The following is a 6,309-nucleotide window of genomic DNA, read 5'->3' on the forward strand; positions in this document are numbered from 1 at the left end:
GGAACAAAGTGTGTTCTCGTTGAGCACTTTAGGCTGTCCCTGGTTGAACTAGAGTGTCAGAAGCACTTGTAATGATTGGCATTCACGGTTTCACATTGAAGCCTCTGTGCCATCTGTCAACCAGTGATGGCTGCAAGTGGGGAATGGAAGCCATTTGCTGCAAGCAGTTTCAACTTGCAGGACTAACTTTGTTGTAAGTGGGCACATGGTGTTTGTCCTGTGTGAGCTAGAAGAAAGCAAAACTGCTTCTTACAGGTGACAGGCATGCTTTCACATTGAAGCTTTGGTGCTGTTGATCCAAAACAGTTCACTCATGTGGGCACCTGCACTTCAACTGTATATTGTAAACAAGTGTGACAAATGGATGTCAGTGAGACTTTGGAGAATGGACCTTCTTAGCTGGTCTTCTTTCCTCCTGCAAGTTGGTGATCTCTTTCTGTCACACTTTGTGTTTCATGCCTGAACTGTGCTCTGAATGTGCTTGATGAGAACAGTTTAGAAGTGCAGAAGTGAAGCTGTTTGCAGAAGCAGCTTCAAGTAGCACAAGCTAACTTGTTCTCAGTGAGCACATGGAGACTTTTCCCTGGTTGAAGCAGTGTGAAGGAGAATGGCTTCTCAGAGCTGGTAGGCATGTTTGCTTTTGGCAAACATTGCCATCTGTCACCCAGAGTTCCTTGCATGCAGAAACCTTCTTTTTAAGTGTTCTCATAAAGGTCTGATGAGTGGATTCCCATGGAATTTCGTGGAATTGATCTTTTCAGCAGTCCTCATTGGCTTCTCAAAATTGGTGATCCTGGGCGCAAGGACTCTCTTGCCAGCCAACATTGTATTTTGGGCCTGACCTCGGATCTGAATGTGCTTGCTGAGAGTAGTTTGGGAGTGCAAAAGTAAAGCAGTCTCTCAGCAGCTTCAACATTCAGGAGCTCATTTTGTTCTCAGTGAGCACATTGGGGTTTGTCACTACTTAAACTAGCATGAAGAACCACCGCTTCTCAGAGGTGGCAGTTTCCCTCTGAAGCGTCTGTGCAATTGGTCAATGTGAGTTCAATGCAGGCAGGCACTTGGATTTCAAGTGAATTCTGTGACAAACAATTGAGCAATGGATTTCAATCAACCTTGGGAAATTGCTCTTCCCAGTGGGCCCACAGTTCTCCTCCAGTTGCTGAACCTAGGTCCAAGGGCTCTCTTGCCAGCACTCTTTGCATATGGGCTGAAACTGTGCTCTGAGTGTGCTTCCTGAAAATATTTTGGAAGTGCAAAACAGAAGAATTTTGGCAAGCAGCTTTCATATTAGGAAATGACTTTATTTCTCATCGTGCCCATTGAGCTTTGTACCTGGCTGAAGTAGTCTTACATCCAATGGCTTCTGAGAGCTGGCAAGCCCAGTTTCCATTGGAAGCAACTGTGCTCTTAGTCAATGGCAAGTTGGTTACTGTCAGGTACCTGCAGTTTCAATGAGTTTTTAGAAGAAGGAGACCAAGGGGATAAGATGAAACTTGTGTAATTCATTTCCTAATCAATGTTGGTGATGCTAGACCAGAGTGGACTTTTGCAATGATACTTTCTCATGTTTTTTGCAGGAAATGTGTTCTGAATGTGCATCCTGAGATGCATTTGTAGGGGGCAAACAGAAAAAAGTTTGTGCACAAAGTAGATTTGTTCTCAGTGAACACATGGCGGGTTTTCCTTGGTTGAACATGCAGGAAGCAGAACCTCTTGTCAGAGCTGATGGCACCTTTTCACTTGGAACCATCAATGCACTCAATAAAGCAGAGGTCATTGGAGAAAGGGTCATGCAACTTCAAGATAGTTTTCAGAATCCGTTTGAGGAATGGATTCCAAAGAATCTTTGAGGTATTGACCCACCCATGAGGCCTATCACTTCCTATCTGAGCAAGTGCTCCGAGGTACAAGGGCTCTCCTGCTAGCACACTTTGGATATTGAGCCTGAACTGTTCTCTGAATGTGCTCAATGAGAAGAGTGTGAAGTGCAGAAGAGAAGCAGGGTGTACAAACAGCTTCAATTGCAGGATGTAAAAGTGTTTCTAGAGAGCATATTGGGATTTGGGCTTGGTTGAACTAGTAGGAATTGGAATCCTTCTTAGAGCCAGCAGTTACGGGCTTTACTTAGAAGTTTCTGTGTTTTGTATAAAGCAGAGTTTGTTGCTCATGGGTACCTTCGTTTCCAGTGAGTTTTCAAAAAATTTGAGAAAAATATTTCAATGAAACTCTGGGCCATTAATCTTGTCAACCATCCAATGTTCCACGTGAATATTGGTGATGTCCCAAGGGATCTCTGGGTAGCACAATTTGCACTTTGGGTATAAACGTCGTCTGAACGTGCTGGCTGAGAAAAGCTTGGAAGTGCAGAACAGAAGCATTTTGTGCATGCAACTTCCAATTGAAGGAACGGTCTTGTTCTCTGTAAGCACATTGAGGTTTGTTTCTGGTTGAAGCTGCATGAAGTGGAACCGCTTCTCAGAGCCGGCACTCTCAGTTTCTCTCTTAAGCATCTGTTCCAGGGGGGCCAGGTCGGAGGAAAACCCGCCCGAGCCCACACCCGAGCAGGGACTACATTTCCCGAGGGGCCTCGGCAGCGGTGGCGGCGGGCGCGGCAACGTCCCCCGGAAGTGGAGCCCGGGACTTCCACTCGTGCGTGAGGCGAGCGGAGCCGGAGACGAAACCAGAGGCCGAACTCGGGATCTGACAAGATGGCCGGGCTGCCCCGCAGGATCATCAAGGAAACCCAGCGTTTGCTGGCAGAACCAGTTCCTGGCATTAAAGCAGAACCAGATGAGAGCAACGCCCGTTATTTTCATGTGGTCATTGCTGGCCCCCAGGATTCCCCCTTTGAGGGAGGGACTTTTAAACTTGAACTATTCCTTCCAGAAGAATACCCAATGGCAGCACCTAAAGTACGTTTCATGACCAAAATTTATCATCCTAATGTAGACAAGTTGGGAAGAATATGTTTAGATATATTGAAAGATAAGTGGTCCCCAGCACTGCAGATCCGCACAGTTCTGCTATCGATCCAGGCTTTGTTAAGTGCTCCTAATCCAGAAGATCCATTAGCAAATGATGTAGCAGAGCAGTGGAAGACCAACGAAGCCCAAGCCATAGAAACAGCTAGAGCATGGACTAGGCTATATGCCATGAATAATATTTAAATCGATCCGATCATCAAGTGTGCATCACTTCTCCTGTTCTGCCAAGATTTCTTCCTTTTTTGTTTGCATTTAGTGGACACAGTCTTAATAGAAACATTACAGAATAAAAGCCCAGACATCTTCAGTCCTTTGGTGATTAAATGCACATTAGCAAATCTATGTCTTGTCCTGATTTACTGTTGTAAAGCATGAGCCGAGGCTAGAAGTATCATCTGGATTGTTGCGAAACGTTTAAAAGCAGTGGCTCTCTGCTTTTATTCATTTCCCCCATCATGGTTTAAGTATAAAGCACTGTGAATGAAGGTAGTTGTCAGGGTTAGCTGCCAGGGGTATGGGTGTGTTTATTTTTTATTTTATTTTTTTGAGGGGAAAGGTAGTTTTATTATAATTTTGTGGACTCCTTTCACTCCCCTTTATGGTGAGCTAATTGCATTGGTTAAAAGCAGCTAACCAGTTCTTTAGAATATGCTCTCTAGCCAAGTCTAACTTTATTTAGACTCTGTAGATGGACAAGCTTGATTGTTTGAATCAAAATGGGAACATTAAACAAACATCACAGCCCTCACTAATAACATTGTGACTTTGCTGTCAGGTGTAGATTTCCCCCCTTCAAAAAAAGAAAAAAAAAAAGAAAGAAAGAAAAAACTTGTGACCATTTTGTATGGCTTGTCTGGAATTCTGTAAATCTTATGTTTTACTAAAATATTTTTTGTTATTCGACTTTGCCTTTGTACAGTTTATTTTACTGTGTTTATTTCATTTTCCCAATGTGACAATCGTATTTAAAAATTAAAAAACTCTGATGAAACATTCTGTTTTGGTCTTCACCATCTGACAAATTGAATGGCAAGAGATTTTGCCAGTTTCTTTTCACTGATGCAAACTTATATTAAGAATTACTGAATGGATTATTTATAAATTGGCCCTGAGCATGCATAAAGCATCAGTGTCTGACTTTTTTCTTAACCTCCTAGAAATTAAAAATAAATGTTCGTTGTCTGATTTAGTTAGGCTATCATTGGTCTTGCCACAATGTTTGACAAATTACTGTACAGGGATAGTCACAGCAAAGAAAACATTAGTGACTGACATGTAGGACTTTCACATGTCGTGCCACATTTTTACCTCAGATGTGGAGTATGACCTTTTTCTTGGTTCCTATCTTTAAACTTCCTATGTGGCCACTGGTGTGCATTATTAGGAAACACCAATCTGGTATTCATTTGGGGTTTGCTGAGGCATTTGAGTCTTCCTTATAGACCTAAGAGTGTATCTCAAGCAACCAGCTTGCATAAGTGTCATCAGAAAGGTTTCTTCCTTTGAGAGCATCAAATCTTAGTTAATGTGCTTTCACCTCCCTAGTATTTGCTTTGGAGCTTTTTTTATTCTTTAATTTGTTATTAGTAAATTTTTCTTCACTGACAGTTTCTTCCCTCACAAAACTGTTCTTTTCCACCTCTCTCCACATCTAATGCCTGATTCTTATTTTCAAGTCATAAATGTAGCCAGTCATAAATATGTAAATGTTAACCTTCACTTTGGAATCTTTTGTTTCTTGCAGTTTAAGGTAATGGATATCGTAGCCCAATCTGAATTTTCCTCACTCTTATTCTCATAATTTCTGGAGTTTCTTCAGAATGTGGTGTATTTTATTGTGCTCCTATGTAAGATGAAGAATTGTCTATTAAAATTATGTTTTCAACATAAAAAAATCGGTTATTTTAAGTCTGTGTCTGATTATTCCATTAATTGGGTCACAGACACATCTGTGTCTTATTATGTGTCTCTCTTTCCTGTTTGTTCTGTTTCTTGTTATGCCTGGTCATTTTTTATTGAGTGTTGGGCATTTTGTATTGAAATTACAGAGGCTCTGGATTGTTATTTCCCTTCTTTGGTGATATTCTGTGGTGAGCAGCAGAAAAGCAGATCACCTCAAGCCAGTCTGAGGCTGCTCTGACTTAAGGATTGCTTACAGTTTGTCTCAGGCTTCCTTTATCTCTGCTTATCACCACTCCCAGATGGAAGCATTCAGGGGTCTCAGATTTTCCTTAGGGCATAATTTTTGGCAGACCCTGACACTAATTTTTAATTCTCTCTCTATCACTGTGATACTAACAAAAATTTTCCATTTCTTTTTAGAGCCTGTGCTTGGTTTCTTAGCATCTTGCTTCTCAGAATACAATCAGCAAATTCCCTGACCTTAAGGGGTGAAAATAATTCAGAGCTAACTACTTAGGGTCTCTCTTCTTTTGAAACATAGCTCCTCCTCGGGTTCTGGCTGACTTAGCATCTCTGCACTTGAAATTATCTTTCCCCAATTCCTTGAGTTTTCCTAAGGCTTTTCTGGTTTCTCTGTCTCTCAACAGCCATGCTCTACCTAACATTCCAGTTTTGTATCCAACAGCAAAATTGGCGAGTGCCTTGTGGGAATGATGAGCAAGTACAAAGTCAAGTTTACTTCAGTGATTTTCCTTCTCCTCTGGGACCTGGCCCTTTGAGTCCTGACTGCTTTCACAGTTCTCAAATGTCTTTATACAAAATTTATGATTTTAAAACATTTTATGTGGCTATTTTAATTCTTGGTAAGTATTTTGGTCTGCCATAGGCTTCACTAATATAGGCAGAGTGGAAGTTCTATGTGGAGTCTTGAAGGGCAATTTAGGAATAGACAACCGAAAAAGAAAATCTGTATAACAGTCAAAGTAAAAAGCATTGCAAAGCACAAAGTAGAAAGAAACTATGCTCTGTTAAGTGGGCACAGAGTTCCAAGAACAGAAATAGTACAAGTTTGATAAGGGGATAAGATGAGAGAGAGATTCTGGGTTTAAGTAAGCAAATGTCTTGTTTATCTTTATAAGTGATGTGTATTTTGTCTTATGGATAGTAGAATGCCATTAATAGATATTTGGTATGGAAATCACACAAGATACATGAGATATGTTTTTTAAAAAGTAAAAAAAATAACTCCTATGATATTGTAAAACATGAATTTGAAGGGGTACGAATGATGGGTAGGTCCATTAGGTGGGCTGTTGATATATACCAAACAAGACCATCTAAGGACTTGAAGTGAGAAAGCACCAGTGATGGGGGGAGAAGTGAATTACAGAATCAATGTGGATTTTGTGATGGATCAAGC

General features: G+C 41.1%; 1 pseudogene; it reads left to right on the plus strand.

Moving 5' to 3' along the window:
- Positions 1-2,612: 2,612 nt before the first annotated feature.
- LOC113177978 (ubiquitin-conjugating enzyme E2 N pseudogene) lies at positions 2,613-4,117 on the plus strand (annotated as a pseudogene).
- The last annotated feature ends 2,192 nt before the right edge of the window (positions 4,118-6,309 follow it).

Source organism: Urocitellus parryii, unplaced genomic scaffold (assembly GCF_045843805.1).
Source record: "Urocitellus parryii isolate mUroPar1 unplaced genomic scaffold, mUroPar1.hap1 Scaffold_61, whole genome shotgun sequence".
Taxonomy (NCBI): Eukaryota; Metazoa; Chordata; class Mammalia; order Rodentia; family Sciuridae; genus Urocitellus; species Urocitellus parryii.